The sequence below is a fragment of the Ascaphus truei genome, chromosome 10 (assembly GCF_040206685.1).
Source record: "Ascaphus truei isolate aAscTru1 chromosome 10, aAscTru1.hap1, whole genome shotgun sequence".
Taxonomy (NCBI): Eukaryota; Metazoa; Chordata; class Amphibia; order Anura; family Ascaphidae; genus Ascaphus; species Ascaphus truei.
The window spans coordinates 49,498,308-49,522,204 of NC_134492.1; the positions used below are offsets into that span (position 1 = coordinate 49,498,308).

Consider the following 23,897-nt stretch of genomic DNA (forward strand, 5'->3'; position numbering starts at 1 on the left):
TGTGTGTGTGTGTGTGTGTCACTCTCACTGTGTGTGTGTGTTTCACTCTCACTGTGTGTGTGTGTGTGTCACTGTCTCTGTGTGTGTGTGTGTCACTGTCTATGTCACGGTCATTGTGTTTGTGTGTCACTGTCTGTGTGTGGCAGCAGCCGCCTGAGGTGATTAAGGACCTGAGTATCACCAGGGCGACGCGGGTAAGCAGCGCTCCGAGGGGAGAGGGTATAAATGGAGTCTGCGGTGGGAGAGACACCTCACTACCGCCTCTCCTCCTCCTCCCCACACCGGGCAGCAGTTGTGGAGGGTACCTGCTCCGATCTCCCCCTGCTCCGCCCCTGCCCCCTCCCCCCGTGCACTTACACGGCCCTCCTCCCCACACCGGGTAGCAGTTGCGGAGGAGGGCACCTGCTCCGATCCCCCCTGCTCAGACTCCCCCCCCTCACCTGCGCACTTACACGGTCCTCCTTCTCCCCACATCGAGAAGCAGTTGCGGAGGGCACCTGCTCCGATCCCCCCCCCCCCCAATCCGATTTCCCTCCCCCTGTGTGTGTCAGAGAGAGTGTGTGTGTGTGCGTCTGAGATTGTGTGTGTGTGTGTGTGTGTGTGTGTGTCTGAGCGAGTGTGTGTCTGAGAGAGGGAGAGTGTGTCTGAGAGGGAGAGAGTGTGTCTGAGAGAGGGAGAGTGTGTGTCTGAGAGAGGGAGAGTGTGTGTCTGAGAGAGGGAGAGTGTGTGTCTGAGAGAGGGAGAGTGTGTGTCTGAGAGAGGGAGAGTGTGTGTCTGAGAGAGGGAGAGTGTGTGTCTGAGAGAGGGAGAGTGTGTGTCTGAGAGAGGGAGAGTGTGTGTCTGAGAGAGGGAGAGTGTGTGTCTGAGAGAGGGAGAGTGTGTGTCTGAGAGAGGGAGAGTGTGTCTGAGAGAGGGAGAGTGTATGTCTGAGAGAGGGAGAGTGTGTGTCTGAGAGAGAGAGGGAGAGTGTGTGTCTGAGAGAGAGAGGGAGAGTGTGTGTCTGAGAGAGAGGGAAAGTGTGTGTCTGAGAGAGAGAGGGAGTGTGTGTGTCTGAGAGAGAGAGGGAGAGTGTGTGTCTGAGAGAGAGAGAGGGAGAGTGTGTGTCTGAGAGAGAGAGGGAGAGTGTGTGTCTGAGAGAGAGAGGGAGAGTGTGTGTCTGAGAGAGAGAGGGAGAGTGTGTGTCTGAGAGAGAGAGGGAGAGTGTGTGTCTGAGAGAGAGAGGGAGAGTGTGTGTCTGAGAGAGAGGGAGAGTGTGTGTCTGAGAGAGAGTGTGAGTGTGAGAGAGAGAGAGTGAGTGTGTGAGAGAGAGTGAGTGTGTGAGAGAGAGTGAGTGTGTGAGAGAGAGTGAGTGGGGGAGAGAGAGAGAGAGAGTGGGGGAGAGAGAGAGAGAGTGGGGGAGAGAGAGAGAGAGAGAGAGAGTGGGGGAGAGAGAGAGAGAGAGTGGGGGAGAGAGAGAGTGGGGGAGAGAGAGAGAGAGAGTGGGGGAGAGAGAGAGAGTGGGGGAGAGAGAGAGAGTGGGGGAGAGAGAGAGAGAGAGTGGGGGATAGAGAGAGAGTGGGGGAGAGAGAGGGAGAGAGAGAGAGAGAGAGAGAGAGAGAGAGAGTGGGAGAGAGAGAGAGAGAATGGGGGGGAGAGAGAGAGAGAGTGGGGGGAGAGAGAGAAGATGCCGGCAGAGAGGGAGAGAGTGGGTCTGAGAGTGAGAGTGGGTCTGAGAGCCTGAGTGAGAGAGTGGGTCTGAGAGTGAGAGTGGGTCTTGAGAGCCTGAGTGAGAGTGGGTCTGAGAGAGAGAGTGGGTCTGAGAGCCTGAGTGAGAGAGTGGGTCTGAGAGTGAGAGTGGGTCTGAGAGTGAGAGTGGGTCTGAGAGTGAGAGTGGGTCTGAGAGTGAGAGTGGGTCTGAGAGAGAGAGTGGGTCTGAGAGAGAGTGGGTCTGAGAGTGAGAGTGGGTCTGAGAGTGAGAGTGGGTCTGAGAGTGAGAGTGGGTCTGAGAGTGAGAGTGGGTCTGAGAGTCTGATTTCCCTACCCCCTGCCCGATTGCTCTGTGTGTGTGCGTGCGCACAGACACAACCCGCAGTCAGTCATAGTCACCCACCACCCAAGTGTCAGTCAGTCACCCAAAGAGAAGCAGTTCCAGCCATCACAGTAGTGGCGAGTTCATTAAATGTTTCACCAAATATAGCAGGCTAATTTTTAAGTTGATAATTTTGGATGGCCCTCGAATGATTTTATAAATATCAAAATGGCCCTTGGGAGAAAAAAGGTTCCCCACCCCTGACTTAAAGGGATAGCGCTATCTCCAACACATTGAGTGGGTGTGGACATAGAGGTACATCAGGGGATTGGTGCCCAGCACCCAAGGTACTTTGGAGGAGGGAATATTTATGGTGATGTGTGCACCCAGTGCACTTCTATGTGTATGACTATATGCATTATTCTGTGTGGTACAGGTACCGAAGTTATTAGTATTAGCAGTGTTCGACAAACCTATACATTTGCTCGCCCCGGGCGAGTGGATTTAACCCCCGGGCGAGTAAATATTGGCCCAAGCAGCACACGTTTGGTACTAGGTGGCGAGTAGATTTTTTTGTGTGGCGAGTAGATTTTTTGGTGATTTGTCAACCACTGAGTATTAGCAATAGTAAACAGTTATTAGCATACACTGTGTGCGTGTTTTATTATTGTGGTTCTTGTAAGAGGACCATCCCACTAAGGTGGGAACCCTTACAGGTGCAGGCGCTGTGTTCAACGAATGATCATGTAACCCCAGGCTCCCAGTGGCGGAGGTTCAGGCCTTCTGTGACCCTATCAGGTAACGCACCACACCTGGTAACACAATTGTATTTCCCCACATGGTCCCCATCTGCGATAGGGGAAGGGGGGGGGCAAAAGGTGTTACACACATATACACACACACTGATACACAGAGCACACTGACACACACAGAGCAGACTGACTCACATATACACACATACACTGATACACAGAGCAGACTGACACACATATACACACACACTGATACACACAGAGCAGACTGTCTCATACACTGATACACACAGAGCACACTGACTCACACACACATCATATATATATAGTGGCAGTTGCCTTGTACATAGCCTAATTTTCTCTATGAATACCGTTATTATCATTATACAAAGTAGTATAACCTCTCCCCCCTGACACACTGCTGCTTTATATTAAACACAATCTGCTGCTTTTTCCAAATTGGTTTCATATGTGTTCTTTTAAATTAACTAGTATTCATTACAAATAATTCCGTTTCCCTGACTACACGAAATCTAAGCAACTCGGTGAAATAAACAGAGAAATAAACAAACACAGACATATACACAGACATATACACAGACATATACACAGACATATACACAGACATATACACAGACATATACACAGATCATTAGAAGTCAGGAAATGTGTCAGAGGAATGGAAGTCTTCGGGGACACTTATTGTCATTAAGATGCAACCATCTCTTTGTATGAACTATTTACAAACTGCCTACACTTCCTGACAGCCGCAAACCATTGCAACTATAGACGGCATGGTCATATCATGGACATGGTCATATCATGGTCATATCATGGTCATATCGTTACCTGCCTTGTAACTGTGTGTGCTCAGCTATTTGAAATGAAGGGAAATTGCAAATGCGATTAGAAAGATCATTCTTTATAGGGACAGCGCCACATAGTGGGCAAAAGAAGTTACTTCTTTTCACACACTTTATCAATGAAAGGTCCAGATCCCCAAAGCTCCATTATTAAGGTAGCATATTCTCCCCCACAAATGTTCCCCTCCCCAGGTGGGAAGTAGGGGGTCTCCAGAGCAGAATTGCATTAATTTCCGCTCCTGGAACCCCCTGTTCTCTGAGATACTGACCTACATATGGGGCGCCAGTAGCAGCCATTTTGATAGCCCCACATAGACCAGCTGGAGCTGCTACCAGCACCCCTACTGAGGTACATATATCTTGGGAAGCAGGTGGTCTCTGGAGCTGAAATGAACGTGGTTCAGCACTGGAGACCCCCTGCTTCAGCACTGGAGACCCCCTGCTTCAGCACTGGAAGCCCCCGGCCTCAGCACCGGAGACCCCCTTCTTCAATCTTATAACTCTAAAAGAAAGAAATGGAAAGCAGGATTGCTGCTTTAAGTGACGACGTAGGGCCTTATTCTACCATATACCATCCGAAGCGGCCATTCAGGCTTGTTGTGGCCGAAACCTCCACTCAGGTCAATGGGATTGGACGCCCACTTCGGACTACATAGAATTGGAGGATCCCCTATTTTTGTTTGTCCTGAGTGTCCCCTTTTATGTAGTTTAATAAATATTTCCCGATTTTAATCATCCTCTGGTGAGTCCCCGTCCTTTGGAGTGGTTCCGCATCGATCTACAACTTGTCTGTATTGTACTTTGGATCGGGCCGCGCCGGGATGTGACATCACTATCCTTCCAAGGACACGTGACACCGGCAGAGAGAGCGAGAGCAGCGGAGGACGGCACTTATTGTGAGTACAAGCAACTCCTCACCGATCCTATTATACTGTGTATCATGCAACTGGGCATCTAAACGCACTGCAGACTTGCTAGCAGTGTATCTCACCAGCTCCCCCTCCCTTCCTATTCACTTCATATACTCTCCATCAAAGATTTACATCAGGCTTTTTAGCCACTGGGTTGTTTGCCTTGGAGCTACACAGACGGCTTTCTTCTACCTACATAGAATTGCCCCCTTAATGTTATGCTAACCTAAGTCAACATGACGTTAAACGCTACCATGTGTCTTCAAAGGCTGCTAACGCAGCGTTAAGTCGTGTTTTCTCCCGGAAAGAGCAATGCGTCACTTATATTGGCCGTTAAATAGTGAGAGTTGTTGCGGTGGAGGAGGAGAAGGATGTGTGTGGGTGACAGACTGTGTGGGTGACAGACTGTGTGGGTGACAGACTGTGTGGGTGACAGTGTGTGAGTGACTGACTGTGTGGGTGACAGACTGTGTGGATGACAGACTGTGTGGGTGACAGAGTGTGTGGGTGACAGAGTGTGTGGGTGACAGACTGTGTGGGTGACAGACTGTGTGGGTGACAGACTGTGTGGGTGACAGACTGTGTGGGTGACTGAGTGTGTGGGTGACTGAGTGTGTGGGTGACTGAGTGTGTGGATGACTGAGTGTGTGGGTGACTGAGTGTGTGGGTGACAGACTGTGTGGGTGACAGACTGTGGGTGGGTGACTGTGTGGGTGGGTGACTGTGTGGGTGGGTGACTGACTGGGTGGGTGACAGACTGTGTGGGTGACAGACTGTGTGGGTGACAGACTGTGTGGGTGACAGACTGTGTGGGTGACTGAGTGTGTGGGTGACTGAGTGTGTGGGTGACTGAGTGTGTGGGTGACTGAGTGTGTGGGTGACTGAGTGTGTGGGTGACTGAGTGTGTGGGTGACTGAGTGTGTGAGTGACTGAGTGTGTGAGTGACTGAGTGTGTGAGTGACTGAGTGTGTGAGTGACTGAGTGTGTGGGTGGTGAGTGACTGACTGGGTGAGTAACTGGGTGGGTGACTGACTGGGTGGGTGACTGACTGGGTGGGTTGGTGGGTGACTGACTGGGTGGGTGGGTGACTGGCTGTGACTGGGTGACTGACTGACTGGGTGGCTGACTGACTGGGTGGCTGACTGACTGGGTGGATGAGTGGGTAGGTGACTTACTGGGTGGGTGGGTGACTGACATGACGTTAAACCCTACCACGTGTTTTCAATAAGAGCAAGGAAGTTTTCCTTCAAGCAGGTGGAGCAGCGGAAACACTTGCTTCACAAGTACAATGATCAAAAGGTATATGGCAGGACATCCCTGCAAGTGAGTCATGCATAATTTAACCCCGGACTTCTAAGGCACCCTGCGGGATGGTCCCAGAATGTCTGACCAGGTCCGGAGTTAACAAAGACTTGACATGTTAAAGTGCTAAGTAGGGAGGGGGAGATGTAAACAGCTTTCCCCTAGCAGATGTCCAGATTTCCGGGGAGGGAGACAAGATGTCACGGGGGAAGTGGGGTTGGTTAGGTATGCTAAGCGGCACAGGTGCCAAGTCCGCGCAGGCCCGTCATATACCTTGAAGCCCCTTTGCCCGGTTCCATGAAGTACTGGCAACCTTGCCATAGGTGGGAAGTTTGTTTCCACACCACGATTCGCTGCAGAGTGTCCAGATAGGACTTTGGTGCTTTTAAAAGTCTGTGCAGCCGATCAGGAGTTAGATTAATCTGAGCTGGATTTGAAACTTTACCACATAGTAACCTAAGTCGATAGTTCGTAAGAACTAAGGAAACTAGAACCAATCCTACGGCGGAATAACGAACGGAGTACCTTTGGCAGAGAAAAAGTGTCTGCGAGCAGCGCCACTAGCCAAAGACTATTTCGCGGCTCTATTTGCGCACCAACCCCGCTCCTGGGAATTGGTGCCAAGAGACTTTGTTTCTAGGAATTTCGTTCCAGGAACATTTTGTATCATTTTGCCCCTGTCCCAGTAAGTGTTAATTCGTATTATTTCGTAAATCAAGCTGTGTATGTTCATTTTTAAATAAACCACAATTTATTTTATCTCTAGCTTTGCTCAATCAAAGGATCCAGGTTTTAAGGTGTTAAAAGTTCTGGTCTCCCGTGACACCGGCCAATAACGAAATTCTGTCTCCCCTCCAGTTGTCCGCCCTGCAGCTCCAGGTGGCACGCACGCACGCCGCTAAAGTTATGTTTACTTGAATTGGATTTTTGTATTTTGTTTTTGAGCCGCCTGCCCGTTTTTTTGTATAATCACGGCCTAAATACAGTACAGTATATAGGAATGTGTAAATACAGTATTATTTATAGGAATGTGTAAATACAGTATTATTTATAGGAATGTGTAAATACAGTATTGTATATACAGTAGGAATGTATAAATACAATACTATATATACAGAAGGAATGTGTAAATATAGTATTATATATAGGAATGTGTAAATAAAGTACTACCTGTGTATATATAGGAATGTGTAAATAAAGTACTACCTGTGTATATATAGGAATGTGTAAATTCAGTACTACCTGTAAACAGTATAAAAGACAAAAGAACAGGGCGCACAACGCACATAGTGAAGCACAGTAAATAAAAGTGAATTTTACTAAAGGGTAATAAGTTCTGCGTACATCAGAATAGATAAAAGCAAGCAATGGATTAGTGGGGTTACCACACAGAGGGACGGCTGGAAACGTTGCTCTTCTACCGATGTAAGGGAAAAACAGGATACCAGCGGTCATCAATCCAGGCAGTAAACCCCTTGGATCCGTGGAGTACACTCCCTCCGTCTCAGGGTGATTGGATGGTGAGTACACAGTGCTGAGTCCCGCACACAAGTCCCGTAGCGAGGCACAGCAGCCTCCGTTAGTCCCACTACTGCCAAACGCCGACAGCACGCCTCTCCGACTCGTGGGGCACCTGCTGGGGACGTCACGGACTTCCCCTCTGTTGCAATGTCTAGAGGAGCGTCCAAAGCGGCGTATAACACACAGGGCGGCGCGTGGTGCACAAAACGGGAAGAGATGTCACAGGGGACAGGGAGAGATAAACCAAGGGTCATCTTGGCAACAAAATGGTATAAATGGTATAAAATAAAAGCAGAAACACATTCCAACGCGTTTCGTAACGAAAAGTTACTTCAGGGAATATCTGCAGCTGGGGGAGTATACACAATTATATACCAAACAGCCCCCAATCACAGATTAAGGTGGCAAATTACTGCACCAATCCATGAAGGTGCAACAAATTGCTCATTAAGGGTCTGCAAATAGTTTCAGTAAAAAGAAACAGAACATATAAAATATACATAGTACAATAAAAAACAATAAAAATACACACTATTTATGCAGCAGAATTCAAGGACTCCGCAGGGGTTCTATGGGGGTATGGTGTCAGTGCAAGTGTGTCTCACACCCATACCATTCTTTTGTCTTTTCTCCAGTTCTAGGGGTGTCGAGCCACCCCTCAAGAAAGGCTGCAGACGCAACTTTAGTGTTTTACACTTACAAGGTCCACAATATTGTTTATTTTACACTGTATTCACTTTGTATGTCACACCATGTTTTAGCTGCGCACCTTCACCCCCCTTTTTCTGTATACAGTATATAGGAATGTGTAAATGTTGGTGCAGGAACTTTCCAACTGTATAATAATTCAAAAGCGGTTGAATAATGATTGAACAATTCCTTGCCTGAGGATTAAAACCTGCTTTGCTGCCCTGTGCGATGTTGAACATTCTTGGCTGTAAACTAGTCTGTTAACATTTGAACTCTGAATATAATTGGGATGAAGTATTACTTTTGAAAAAAATTCTTAATGAAAGTTTAGATTATGAGGTCAAAACGAATGTTTTGCTCTTCTGTCACAGACGTAACAAAGAGTGTCATTATAGATTACAGGGTACGTTGTGCTATTGGAGGTGATTCAACTACTCTATATTATTATGTGATATATGAGTAGTATAAAATGACAGACACATACTGTTTTACTTTGCTCATGACTGGGGTTTGCCGTGGTCAAGCTTCTGTGGCAAGCCGTGGACCGAGAAATGCCAGCGGTAGGAAAGTCGCAATTTCTGAACTTCAGCAAACTTTGGTTTGGTTCAGGAGAAGATGCATTGAGTTTGCACTGTATCCGGTGGGAGAGATGCATTATGGGACTTTCATTCGCATTAGTTCCATGCTGGGAAAAATGGTTAGGGAGACCTGATGTTTACTTTTCTTAACATTATCTGTCCTTGACAATTTCTCAATGCTGCCAAAAGTCTGGTATTAATTGAATTTCTAGTTTTTTGTTTATACTTCCTGTCACTACAAATATGTCCTATTACCAATTAATTCTCCCCTAATATGGTTATGGAAATACTAGTCTTAATGATAGTCCAAGAAACGGTCTAGAAACCTTAGGTTGATCAAATTAATGATGCTCTCCTTTGCGAAAAATGTGTTACACAGATACAAGCTTACTGAGAAAGGAAAAAGATGGCGCTAAATGAGCTTGCAACAATGGTAGTAATGGTTTTGTTATCACTATATAAAAGGAATGACGCCTGCAGCTGAGGTATATTAGAAGGAAGTCTTCAATTCCCATATGTATATAAAGAATAGATGGAAAGAAAATATACTTCAGTGCATGGAATCAATTGACAAGAGAGAACCCTGTGTCTCAGAGGACAAGGAATTCCGAATAAGACCTGACTCTAGATGTGTGTGGTACAAATAACATTAATTTTAATAAAAATAAAACAAAAACTTGATACTTAAAAACCAATTGTCCCAGCTGGGTGCAAATTACACCAACACAATATTAAGCATATAAACTAAAAATAAAACATTTATCTTAGTATAAGCTTCTGAAAAAGCAGGCGCTTTTCACTTTAGAACGCACCCCTTATGTACATATATTTACTTGCATGCATATATATATATAAACATTTAAATTGTCTGCAGGATTAGTGATCTCTATGGTAGGCTTGTACGTCCTCCCTGGGGGAACAATTAAGACTATTGAATCCTTTTTGGGAACCCCCTAGGTGGCACAAACAAAACCCAACACGGATGATCACCAATAGCTGACTCCAAGGAGAAATCACATAAACATGTTATATCAATAAAACCAATGAAGTTCAGCTGATGGCAGTCAAATTTGTTAATGAGAAAAGGTAGTAGTACTAAACGTCTTCGTTTAGGGCACGCTATATAAAAAATGCTCGAATTTGAGATAGGTTGGTGTAAGTGATGGTAGGAATAGTCAATCTTTATATTCCCGTACTTGTAGTATATGTGGCTGGGTAAGAGGGAAGAGGTAAAAGAGCAGTGGAAACACAGATCTCTTGAGGAGATATCTTACACACTATTTGCAGGTCTCACAAAGTGAAAAAATGGATTAATGTGCATACACAGGTTGAGTATATACGTGTATTATCCCTTCACCTGGAGCATTCCTGGCTCTTCACACAAAACTTGAAGTTTTCCACAATTGTGTTTGATCTCTCAACTGAGAGGTATTGTGACTCCACTGACCAGGTGCAGACAGCAGTTACCTGTACTGAGTATCTGTAGGACACTACAGGTGGGAGCAGTTCCTCTCTGCTCCTTGTCGCCTCTGGCTTAGTCGAGTGGTTGATGCACACGTCCTTGCGGTACTGCGACCCACTAGCTGCTCCACTTTCTCCTCTGCTGCTGTCCAATGCGGTTCTCCGTCCGCAAGTATCTTAGCGGTCACGTGGTACGCCTCCAAATGGCGCTGCTAACTTGGTGTCTCAGCGTCTTGCGTCTTACGTGTGCGTCCTTCAACTCGCATCTCTTACTCCAGCCGTCCCCCGTCGATCATGTGGTATCCACAATGTTAGGAGTGTTGGCGCCAACAGAAAAATTGAATAGATGTGTCTTTCTCACACATACACCACTTCGTTGACTGGTTAAAGGTTCAAGTGTTTGTATAATTAACCCTACACGTTTCTCCCGTCAAAGGCTTTGTCAGGGGTTGGACTGCTCTTTTACCTCTTCCCTCTTACCCAGCCACATATACTACAAGTACGGGAATATAAAGATTGACTATTCCTACCATCACTTACACCAACCTATCTCAAATTCGAGCATTTTTTATATAGCGTGCCCTAAACGAAGACGTTTAGTACTACTACCTTTTCTCATTAACAAATTTGACTGCCACATACAGTACCATCAGCTGAACTTCATTGGTTTTATTGATATAACATGTTTATGTGATTTCTCCTTGGAGTCAGCTATTGGTGATCATCCGTGTTGGGTTTTGTTTGTGCCACCTAGGGGGTTCCCAAAAAGGATTCAATAGTCTTAATTGTTCCCCCAGGGAGGACGTACAAGCCTACCATAGAGATCACTAATACTGCAGACAATATAAATGTTTATATATATGCATGCAAGTAAATATATGTACATAAGGGGTGCTTTCTAAAGTGAAAAGCGCCTGCTTTTTCAGAAACTTATACTAAGATAAATGTTTTTATTTTTAGTTTATATGCTTAATATTGTGTTGGTGTAATTTGCACCCAGCTGGGACAATTGTTTTTTAAGTATCAAGTTTTTGTTTTATTTTTATTAAAATTTAATGTTATTTGTACCATACACATGTAGAGTGAGGTCTTATTTGGAATTCCTTAGCCTCTGAGACATAGGGTTCTCTTTTCAATTGATTCTATGCGCTGAAGTATATTTTCTTTTCACAAACTTACTGAGGTTTACTCATATCGTTAATGCTAATTATATACATAATACAGTCATTAGTGGCAGATTTCCCACTAGGCCCGATAGGCTCTGGCCCAGGGCAGCAAAATTTGAGGGCGGCACAAATTTCTGCCCCCCTTATCCACAGAGACCGCACTCTCGGGTCTATCGGGCGTGATGGGAAATTCCTTACATGCTACCGCGTCCACCTCCTTTCTGTAGCGTCAAATGACACTGCAATGTCACACGGCATCTCGTTGCCATGGTGACGCAACGTTGCGTGTCAAATTATGTCGCATTGCCATGGTAATGGGACCACGTGTGACATCACGTTGGTGATGTCCGCAGCGTATATATGTCTGTCTTTATTTATGTAGCGCCATTAATGTACATAGCGCTTCACAGCAGTAATACACATGACAATCATATAAATAATATAAATAACATAATGGGAAGAAGTGCTTCAGACAAGAAAGTAACATTTAGGAAAAGGAATCCCTGCTCCGAAGATCTTACAATCTAATTGGTAGGTAGGAAGAACATACAGAGACAGTAGGAGGGCGTTCTGGTAAGTGCGACTGCAAGGGGTCAAGGTTTATGTATCAGGTGTATCGTATTAGCCACAGAGCTACTCATATGCTTCGTTAAGCAGGTGTGTTTTAAGTTGGGAGAAGGTGCTAGTCAGGTGTTGAGGGGAAGGCATTCCAGAGGTGTGGGGGAGTCCGTGAGAAGGGTTTAAGGCGGGAGAGGGCTTTAAATACAAAAGGGGTAGAGAGAAGACATCCTTGAACAGAACGCAAGAGTCAGGATGGTGCATAGTGAGAAATTAGGGCCGAGATGTAAGGAGAGGCAGAAGCGTCATTTGATGCTGCGATTTCGAAGAAGATGGAGGGCGAAAGCACGGAGGAGGCGGAAGCAGGTAAGTGCCTAGGGGCGGCGGATCTGGAAACCCGCAGCTGACGGTCATTATTTCTTATGTAGCACTGTTCTCCCTCCCCCCCAGGTTCTGCTACCTGTGTGTGGTGCGGATACCTGTTAGGATCAGGAGAGCTGAGTTGGATCTGCGGTGGTATGGAGATCACGACAGTTCTTTCTCTGTAGCCCTTTCTCTTGGTGTTAGCGCCTCCAGCCATAGTGAGCTCCAGGGTGTCCAGAGATCAGTTCCCACTATTGCATACGTCTGATACTTAGACAGGAGTGTAACAAATAAGGGTCTTTATTGGCATGGCAGTCACTGCAGTTCTTCCTCACAGCGATGCAGAGTCTCAGAGGTCCCAGGCCTCTGGATGGTGATTGCCCCTGATCTTACAGGGCATCTGTGGCTGAATCAGATGTTCCCCCAGCCCAAAGGCTGGGGGTGAGCATGCTTATCCCGCCATGGGAGAGACTCACAGCTCTACTGCTTTCTCTTCCACCTCAAGAGCAGGACTGACTCAATTTGGCTCTTCCTCTAATCAGGAAGCAGAAGGGGCGGGCACATGGTCTATATCTATCCCTGATAGGCTTACACAGGCCATGAGTCACCACCTTACTTCTGTCCATCATAGAGGAGCATGAAGGGGGGTCACAAGTCCACAGAATTAACCTGTCATAGCCTGCAGCTAGCAGGACTTACATAACAGGGAGGTGAAAGACAGGCAGAAAAGACATACCCTGTTACACTTACATAATGTACCATATTAGTTCACACAGACATATCACTTTAATATAGTTTATGCTGTGTTTCAGACATTGATCTTTGTATGACATGTCCCTTTTTGGCAGGAAAGAGTTAAGTCCTATACTCCGTACATTGCTTTTAGACTATTCCCAGAAATGACGCAGTGATAATCAGAGTCTGGATGTGACGCAGGGTTTGGAAAGGTGCTAAATATCGCAGCGTTACTCCTGTGCGCTGAGATCTGAGGATCTGCGCTGTTAGGTAAACAGCCCATTACCATGTGATTTGCATATGAGTAAGTCTAATGTCTGTTAACAATTATTGATGCGCTATTTTTCATGTGATTTGCATATGAGTAAGTCTGTTAACACTTATCGATGCGCTATTTTTCATGTGAATGTGAGGACATCATAATATTAAGCCACTGCGGGGATACGCGTTACAGATATCGATACGTAAAATGGCGATAATGTAACGCTAAAAATGTAAGCAGTTCTGAGGATCTACCCCTGAGAGAAAGAGACTAATACCCCCCTAAACACTCCTCTATATAACATGTGGGAACACATCTGAGATACCTGCGAATTAAGCTCATTTGAATATGCAAAACATATTCAAATGGTTCCAACTAGCATAAAGTATTTCCCAGGTATCCCCGGTGTGCTCACAGGTATCTCTCCACATGTTGCACAAAGGAGTATTTGGTAGATATATAAGTCAATGGGCCTGATACTTAAATCTCTATCTCTTCACCCCCCTGTGAAACTGATTCCCCGATGCACAGCCACTTTTAACGCAAAGATGTGTGTTATAAACAGTAGCAAAAGGATTTCACATTGGTAAAAAGAAATATATGTATGTTTCTTGGTGAGTGGAGTGGATTTCTGTTTTAAACACACACAAAAATCAAATACACATTCTTGGAAATAGAATCAGGACATGGTTTTCCATGAAACTTTTGATGGTTTTTCAAATTACTGATAGCAGCACAAAACTATGCCGGAGAGGTCCGCTGGTCCTCGGATCTCTGGTGGAGGACCAGTCATTACTGTTTCTGAGTAACTTTGATCACTGCTAAAGATTATTTCTTAACCACTGATCCGAAGACCATCAGAACTCTCCTGGATAGTTCTGTCCTGGTTCACAGGTTTGAAAGGATCTTTGCACTGATTAAAAAATGCGTGAAAGGAACCAATTACGATGATCACATCTGTATGAACTTGGCCAACAGAGAAACAAAGCACAAGGCTGAAGAGTTCATTATTAGGGTCCCAATATTTGTGGAGAGGATCCAAGGGAAGGACTATTAACCTAACTGAGGCAGCACGGCCGTCATTGTGCCCTGATGAATGAGGAGAATTAGGAGGCTTCAATACAAGGGTTAGGAAAAGTGACAATCGCATCTTGTATGGATAGTAATAATTTGTACTTCTTGAATACTTACTAAGAGCAACTGGAAAGGGTGGAAAGAACTATGCAGGGTCCATTGAGGATGTGCACAAAGTTTATTATGGAGCTACCAGGAAGACATACTGTACTAGAGTTCCTAAAGAGCGACTTGGAGTTCCAAAGAAAACTGGTCATTACAGAAAAAGGAGCAAATGGCAGTGACGATTATTTGAGCAGGAGTTGGGGAAAGGTTTATGGCCATAAGACACTTTCCAGCCCCAATAAGAAATTGGGCCCTGTGGCAGGACGGCCTGTAGCCGAGGTCAGGGAACAGTCCACACGTGTAGTTTCAGGATAATTAAAAACGTTCAATGGCTTTATTTCTCCATTACAACATAACATGCGGGTACACTGTCCCTTTAAACAAATAAATCCTGCTCCATGTTGGGAGAAAAACTGACTAACACAGCAGACCTATCTAGCAGGCTGGCTGGCTAAACCATAACCAAACCTTCAGAGTCTTTTAAGCAGTCATGAAACAAATGAAACAAATCTTACTTTGGCTGCAGTAAGTAGTGTGCTGTATCCGTCTGTCTAGCAGCACATATATCCATGTGCTCTGGTCTGAGAGAGCCAGCTACTGCTGGTAACACGATCCTTATCTACCTTGCTGGCTCTCAGGTGTCAGCTTACTTCCTGATTACCTAACTTCCACCTGAGTTAACGCTTATGAGTGCTGGATGAAGCACTCAGACATATGTCTCCCAGGCGTAACTGATAGGAGTTGACTTCACTCTGTCACATACCTCCCCTGTTTGTGTGTGGCTATTGTCCCACACGGCTGAAGCCCGACCCTCCACTCCTTCTCTTGACAAAAAAATCAGCATTTCCATGGTCCTTTCCAGGTCTATGCTGAATATCAAAAGAGAAGGGTTGGAGGGCCATATACCACCTGGTCAACCTTGAGTTTTCATCCTTCATGGTGTTTAACCACTTCAAGGGCACATGGTCAGTGACCAGGGTGAAGTGTACTCCGGCGACATAATGTCTCAAGGCCTCTGAGGCATCCGTCTGGATGATGAAGGGCTCTTTAAAATCTGGGCTCCGAAGAGCGGGGCCCTCTGACAGGCACTTTTTAAGCATGTCAAAGGCGTCTTGGCACTCCCAAGACCATTTAACTTGGGTCGGGCACTCTTTTTTGTCAGATCTGTTAGGGGTGCAGAAATTTCTGAAAAATTGGGGATAAACCGCCTGTAATACCCTGCTAACCCCAAAAGGGCGCGGACCTGTGTCTTTTTCTGTGGGGTGGGGACTTCCTTTATGGCGGCCACCTTGCTAGCTAGTGGCCTTACTATCCCTCCCTCAACGGCATAGCCCAAGTACTTTGTAGTGGATTTACCCAGGGCACATTTTTTGGGATTTGCAGTGAGCCCTGCTTCTCTTAAGGACATTAGGACTGCCCTTAATCTTTTTATATGCGACTGCCAGTGTCTGCTATAGATGACAATGTCATCCAAGTAGGCCGCGGCATATGCCCTATGGGGTCGTAGTACCTTGTCCATTAACCTTTGGAACGTGGCTGGAGCCCCATGTAACCCAAATGGCATAGTGACGAATTGGTATAAACCGAGAGGGGTGGCGAAGGCAGTTTTGCATTTGGATTCTTCCGCTAGAGGTATCTGCCAATATCCTTTCGTGAGATCTAGGGTGGAGATATACTCTGCTTTACCAAGCGAGTCAAGCAATTCATCCACCCTAGGCATGGGATATGCATCAAATCTGGATACAGCATTTACCTTTCGCAGATCGAAGCAAAACCTCACCTTCCCATCTGGTTTAGGGACCAACACGATAGGGCTACACCATTCGCTGTGGGACTCCTCGATCACGCCCAATTCCAACATGTCTATTATCTCCCTCTCTACCAGGTCTTTTCGGCCCTCTGGCAATCTATAGGGACGGGACCGTACTTTTACGCCAGGTTCTGTCTCAATCCTATGCGACACTAAATCAGTCTGCCCTGGCAGCTCAGAAAAAACATCTGGGAACTGGTCACATACCTCTAGTAGGTCTGACCTTTGTTCCGTTGTTAACTGCCCTCCCATGGGAACCTGATAGTCATTGTACGTACTACCCTTTGGAAGCTGTGGACCCAAATCCGTCTCTCCTTCCCGAGGGTGAATGAACAGCGATCTCATCGTTTTCCAGGGTTTCAGGAAGTTCACGTGGTAGATTTGTTTACCCTTCCTGGACCCTGGTTGAGAGATCTCATAGTTCACCTCCCCGGTGCGGCGGAGAACTTGGAAAGGACCCTGCCACTTCGCAAGGAGTTTACTCTCTGATGTCGGTAGTAGTAGCATCACTTGGTCCCCAGGTTGGAAGACCCTCAAGCGAGCATTTTGGTTGTACTGCCTCTCTTGACGTTCTTGAGCCGATTTGAGGTTTTCCTTAGCAAACCGACCTATCATGTCTAGGCGGTTTCTAAGGTCTATGACATACTGAAGGGTATTCTTGGAGGGGGAAGGCTCCTCCTCCCAGGATTCCATCAGTAGGTCGAGAATACCCCGAGGTTGGCGTCCATATTGGAGCTCAAACGGGGAGAAGCCTGTGGATGATTGGGGAACTTCTCGTACTGCAAACAACAGGAAAGGGAGAAGTTCATCCCAAGCTCGCTTTTCAGTGTCCACAAACTTCCTAAGCATGGTTTTTAAAGTACGGTTAAACCTCTCTACCAATCCATCAGTCTGAGGATGGTAGACCGAGGTCCGGACGGATTTTACCTTCAATAACTTCAGGACATCCTGCATTAACTTTGCCATGAAATTTGTTCCCTGGTCCGTTAACATTACTTGGGGAAGTCCTACCCTAGAAAACAGTTCTAACAGCCTGTGAGCAACCTGTTTAGCAGTGGCTGATCTCAGAGGGAAGGCCTCAGGATATCTGGTGGCATAATCTACAACAACGAGTATAAATTGATGTTGAAATAAAATTAGTTGAAATTCTCTTAGGCGCTTTCTTCAACAAGCATAAAAGTTTGGTCTTCCAGGCTACAGACATCTGCCCATCTCCAGCGTGCAGAGTCCCCCCGGGACCAGTGGATAGCAGCAGCCTCCCCCCATGCTCTGCTGTCTCTAGGAAGTCCAGCAGCAGCCTCTGGTTCTAAAGGTCCGACCAGATCTACCCCAATTCTCTCGAATGGGATGGCTACCAAGGGCAGAGGAACCAAGGGAGCCGGCTTCTGTCCTTTTTGGCTAGTTAACTGGAATTCAGGACATGTCTCACACAGTTTCATGATGTCACCATGTATGCCTGGCCAGTAAAACCGGGACGAGATGCGGTCCGTGGTCTTATCTCTGCCCAAATGACCACCCCATGGGAGAGTATGGGCTAGGGTGAACACTGTTTTAATTAACCCTTTAGGGACTAGCATCTGTCGAATGACATCCCCTGTTTGTGTAACCTTATTCACACGATATAGGATGTCATTCAACAGTTCAAAATGTGGGAACACTTTTACACCTTGTTCATCCATTATCTTGTTGTTGACCTGTACCACCTTCTCATATTGTCTAGCCAGAGCTGGGTCCTCCCTCGGCCTCTGACGGAAGTCAGGAAGATCCAGGTCTGGCAACATTCCCGTATCTATCTGTTCCCCACCCTGGTCATCCCCGGCCATGACCTGCAGTCCTTTGGGCTGACTAATGTTACCAAGAGTCCCAGCCTTTCTTAACCAGTCCTCTTTTTCCGCACGTCTCTGTTTACATGTCTTTGGGACATGGTGTCTACGGGGGAAAATCTCTGGGGAAAAAGGGAACAAGTCTCCGGGCTTCTCCGGTACCAGAGAAGTAGGCTCCGTAGGAGTAGGAGCCAACAATGTTTCGAGGTAGGGCCAGTCTCGGCCAAGTAGAACAGGAGCAGGTAGCCAGGGAGCAACTCCCACTAGTAGGCTAGCATCTTGATCCTGGATACGCAGTAGAACGTTTGCCGTCGGGTATCTCTTTGTATCCCCATGGATACAGTCGATATTCCAAGGAGAGTAATAAGATAGTCTATTGCTTGGAATTAGGCCCTCTAGGATCAGGGTTTTTCCAGAGCCCGAGTCCAGCATGGCGTTTACTTTTGTCCCCTCCAGAGATGCTGGGACTAACCACGGATTGTGGTCCCCTCGGAGACAAGCTGTGGCAGTGGTTCTGCCATATGAACAGTCCATCTCCTCATCTCCTGAGTCCGCAACCTCGGTCGTCAGCGGAAGCGCTCGACGGGGCTCGGTGTTTGGACCTCTCCGCTGTTGGATGGGATCCTCCCTTCTGTTTGGTGGGGTTATCCTCTCCACCGGGTGGGTGACAGGAGTCCAGGTTCTCAGGGAATACTGTGGGTGGCGGCCTCCCTTGAGTGATCCAGTGGCCTCGGACCCGGGACGGGCGTCTCTGCGGGAGTTTGTACCAGGAACCCTCCGAGATGGGAAAGGGTCTTCCGATCGGGTTGACTGGATCTCCCGAGCTGGCGGGTTGTAGACCCCTCGATTGTCTGCTCTCCTGCCTCTAGCATCACCGGAAGCAACTGGTGTTTGCACCGGCCGTTCCCAGCTATCCTGTTGGGTGTCGTCGCCCAGGAAGTTTTCCACCAAGCTTACTGCTGACTCCAGGGAAAATGCAGCGTGTCTTTTTACCCAGGAGCGGGAGGAGGGGGGCAGTATCTGTATGAACTGCTCGAGCACAAACTGTTCAAGGATCTCTGCCTTGGTATGTTGTTCCGGTTGTATCCACCTGGTACATAAGTCTACTAAGCGGTGGGCTACGACCCGGGCTCTGTCTCTGTTTGTATATTTGACTGTCCGGAACCGCTGTCGGTAGGTCTCTGGCGTGAGGCCTAGGCGATCCAGAATAGCAGCCTTTAGTTTCTGATAGTCCATAGCCTCGTCCGCTGGAAGAGCCTGGTAGGCTGCTTGAGCATCCCCTATGAGGAGTGGAGCCAGCGTCATTACCCAGCGATCAACTGTCCGGCCGTGGCTACCCTTTCAAAAGTGAGGAGAAATGCCTCTGGGTCTTCGGTTGGCTTCATTTTAGGCAGCATCACCGGTGGGTTATTTGGAATCCCTGGTCTGCCTGGGGCTGGACCTTCGGCCAGCAATTGGAGTAGCTTTTCCTCTCGCCGGGCCTGTTGCTCATCTTGCTGGGCTTGTCGCTCAGCTTGCTTCTCTGCTAGCTGGAGCTGTTGCTCAAGGAACTGAGAAAAAATTGTCTCCATTTTTTTTTCCCCTGTGTGGCCCTTCAGATACAGGGGCCGTCCGACTTCCCACTTCTGACACCACTTGTGGCAGGACGGCCTGTAGCCGAGGTCAGGGAACAGTCCACACGTGTAGTTTCAGGATAATTAAAAACGTTCAATGGCTTTATTTCTCTATTACAACATAACATGCGGGTACACTGTCCCTTTAAACAAATAAATCCTGCTCCATGTTGGGAGAAAAACTGACTAACATAGCAGACCTATCTAGCAGGCTGGCTGGCTAAACCATAACCAAACCTTCAGAGTCTTTTAAGCAGTCATGAAACAAATGAAACAAATCTTACTTTGGCTGCAGTAAGTAGTGTGCTATATCCGTCTGTCTAGCAGCACATATATCCATGTACTCTGGTCTGAGAGAGCCAGCTACTGCTGGTAACAAGATCCTTATCTACCTTGCTGGCTCTCAGGTGTCAGCTTACTTCCTGACTACCTAACTTCCACCTGAGTAAACCCTTATGAGTGCTGGATGAAGCACTCAGACATATGTCTCCCAGGCGTAACTGATAGGAGTTGACTTCACTCTGTCACAGGCCCAAACACTTGGAGAAGACTTATGGCATAACACTGCTTAGTAAACATAATCTTGAATGCAAATTTCTTGCTGCTTGTTTATTGTAATTTTTTTTGCAGAGATTTCTTCCCCTCGTGGTATAATAGTCTGTTTCCACCGCTCTCGAGTTCATACCCTGCTCACTGATTTTAAGTGGTTGTATTCCAAGCAAATGAGCCAGAAGCCAAAATTAAAATGGCTGCTAAGTTCCTCTCACTTCGTTATATCCTTGGACTTTAAAAAAACCTTAACTGCGAAGGTCAGGATAAGAAACATAACACACAGAAGGGCCGGCTGTACTGTAAGAAGAAGCCGCAGAGGTTGCCATGGGAACGCTAGACTAAGATGGCCACGTTCACGGGTTCTAAATCAGAACTTCACAGATTTAAAGTTTGACGTCTAAGTCAGAACAAATTTTCAAATCCGAGCGAAATTAGAAACAAGACCCAAAAGAGGCTCTCTGATTTGTTTTTTTCTGTTCTAATTTTTGTTGTTTTTAGGGGGCTTTACGTCAAACGTTTAGAAAAACCTGGGGAGAGGTGACCTCTTCTGGCGCTGAGGCAAGGATATAGATGGGTATGCTTGAGATTACTTCTGTTGAACTGTGACCTCAGGAAAAGGGAGAAAAAGACAAAACATGCAGGAATCCTGCAATGGTGTATTACCCAAGGGATAACAATGATATATTTAAGGAGCAATTTATTACAAAGTTAAAATAACCATGGATAACAATTAATGACAAATATAATTAAGAACATAAAAATGCCTAGCACTGGATGTAAAATAGACAAGTGCCTAAGCACTATCCACAACCTTGCACTTTAGAACTTAGTCCAAGATTTCTTTCTTAGCTCCGCCTGGTTAAAATTGAAAACCTACTCACCAGATGTGAATAGGTAATATGCACTTGGTTTTTAATGGTCTTTGCCGCTGAGATCGCCGCTTGCCTGGTGATGTTTTCGTCTCTGCTGCCGGGGATCAAGTTCTGTGCTCCAACTAGAATTGCTTCCTGGAATACACACGATCCGCTCGCGCGATGACGTCACCAGTGTTTGTCCTCTGCTACGGTGGCTCAACGGTGCCAAAAAACCTTCCAGAGAGGTTTTCAATTTTAACCAGGCGGAGCTAAGAAAGAAATCTTGGACTAAGTTCTAAAGTGCAAGGTTGTGGATAGTGCTTAGGCACTTGTCTATTTTACATCCAGTGCTAGGCATTTTTATGTTCTTAATTATATTTGTCATTAATTGTTATCCATGGTTATTTTAACTTTGTAATAAATTGCTCCTTAAATATATCATTGTTATCCCTTGGGTAATACACCATTGCAGGATTCCTGCATGTTTTGTCTTTTTCTCCCTTTTCCTGAGGTCACAGTTCAACAGAAGTAATCTCAAGCATACCCATCTATATCCTTGCCTCAGCGCCAGAAGAGGTCACCTCTCCCCTTCAATCCAATTCTGGGTAGAAGATACCAGAACTATCTCTTTAGGCAGCTCCAGGACTACCATTTGGACATTGTATCTAAGGTTTTTCTGTATCAACTTATATTTAATTTTGTTGTTTGCATAAGCACTGATTTTACACCTATTTTTTCAGCACATTTTTGAAAAGTTAAAAAATGTGAAAGAAAAGTGTTAGTTTTCTCCTATCCTTTAAAAAAAATCAAAACAAACTGAGATGGTTTAGAACCACAACCCAAACACGAAGACTATTCAGAACCAGAACACGAAGACGTTTCAGAACCAAAACACGAAGACGTTTCAGAACCAAAACACAAAGACGTTTCGGAACCAAAACACAAAGACGTTTCAGAACCAAAACACAAAGACGTTTCAGAACCAAAGCACTCGACAGGGCACTGTTGATAGAGGGTTTGCTTATACTTGTTCACTGATTGACATCTGATATCTGCATATGTTCTGTGTCTTTGACAATACTCTTGTATTTACATTTATTGTTTGATATTTGATATCTGCTTATGTGATTTGCCCTCTCTAGACTTTAGATTTATATCATTAGCTGAGTGTGGGATTATTTGACATTGGGGAGGGAAGGCTTAGGGAAGTACCTCTGGGACCCTTTGGGACCAGGGGGAATGGGCCAGATGAAGAGGTCACCCCTCGAAACGACGCCCCCCTAGTTTGCTTTCCTTTTTCCATTTTTGTGATTTTTTCCTTTTCTTTCATGTTTTTTCCCCTTCTCCTTCTTTCCCCTCTACCCCCTTTAATTTTTGATTTTTTCTATGGTGATATTTATTCTTGCATTGGCGTATTGGCTATTGTTGCTATATTTTCAGTTTATTATTAGTGTCATTAAATTATTCATATTCCCTACACTGGTATTTGCCTATATCTATAGCTGTGAGACAGAGAGTGCTGGTACTATCTTTTGGTTTGTCAAAACACAAAGACGTTTCAGAACCAAAACACAAAGAAGTTTCAGAACCAGAACACAGACGTTTCAGAACCAGAACACAAAGACGTTTCAGAACCAGAACACGAAGACGTTTCAGAAGCAAAACACAAAGACGTTTTAGGACAAAAAGACCACCCTTATACTTTACGGCTGGCTTTGGGCCCAGATAAAAAATGTTAATGAATGTAAAAATAAACAGCTTGGAATAAAATGAAAATAAGTTGTTAACGAAGGAGTGGTAAAGGAGGGGGAAGAAAGATCTCATTACACTGCCACCTTTGCCTTCTCTGAAGCTACCTCATCTCAAACTCCATGTAACAGCTATCCCTAAAATGTCACTGCTGGCTGACTGGTAACACTGCAACTTCAATATGAGCTTATCAGCATTTTTATAACCATGATATTATTATATTATGAGTATATTGTTCCATCCTATGCTTGTATTAAAAAAATGCACCAAATGCACCATGGGAAAGAAATGTCAACGTGATTATTTTACTGATAAACCTGGTGCACCTTTGCACTAAAATTGCCCCAGTTTTACATCATGGAGAGGTTGGTACATGCAAAACCTACCCACATTTATCAAAGCACAGTTATATTGCGTTCAAAAAGATCTGTTTTCCTTTGATAAAGAACAGTTGTTGATGCCCCAGTTGCCGCTATTCTATAATAACCAGCCAATTTCCTGTGCATTCCTCCAGCTAATTATTACTAATTCGTGTGACTATTCTTGTGGCCTTTCTAGGCCTGACTAGAGTAGGGGTGGGCAACTCCAGTCCTCCAGGACCACCAGCAAGATGGGTTTTCAGGATATCCCTGCTTCAGTCAGAGCATTTTAAATATCTTTGGTCTCTTCACTTGAAGACCTTTCACACTGTACCACTAGAAGACCTCTCACGCTGGATCCCTAGAAGACCTTTCATGCTGGATCCCTAGAAGACCTCTCACGCTGAATCCCTAGAAGACCTCACGCTGTACCCCTAGAAGACCTCTCACGCTGGACCCCTAGAAGACCTCTCATGCTGGATGCTAGAAGACCTCTCACGCTGGATCCTAGAAGACCTCACACTGTACCCCTAGAAGACCTCTCACGCTGGACCCCTAGAAGACCTCTCACGCTTGACCCTAGAAGATCTCTCACGCTTGACCCTAGAAGATCTCTCCCGCTGTACCCCTAGAAGACCTTTCACGCTGTATGCCTAGAATACCTCTCACGCTGGATCCCTAGAATACCTCACACTGTACCCCTAGAAGACCTCTCACACTGACCCCTCGAAGACCTCTCACGCTTGACCCTAGAAGATCTCTCACGCTTGACCCTAGAAGATCTCTCC

General features: G+C 45.9%; 1 protein-coding gene across 1 annotated transcript in view; it reads right to left on the reverse strand.

Moving 5' to 3' along the window:
* Positions 1–23,897, reverse strand: part of HMCN1 (hemicentin 1) — a 302,818-nt gene that overhangs the window by 277,754 nt on the left and 1,167 nt on the right. The gene's annotated exons all lie outside the window — the stretch shown is intronic.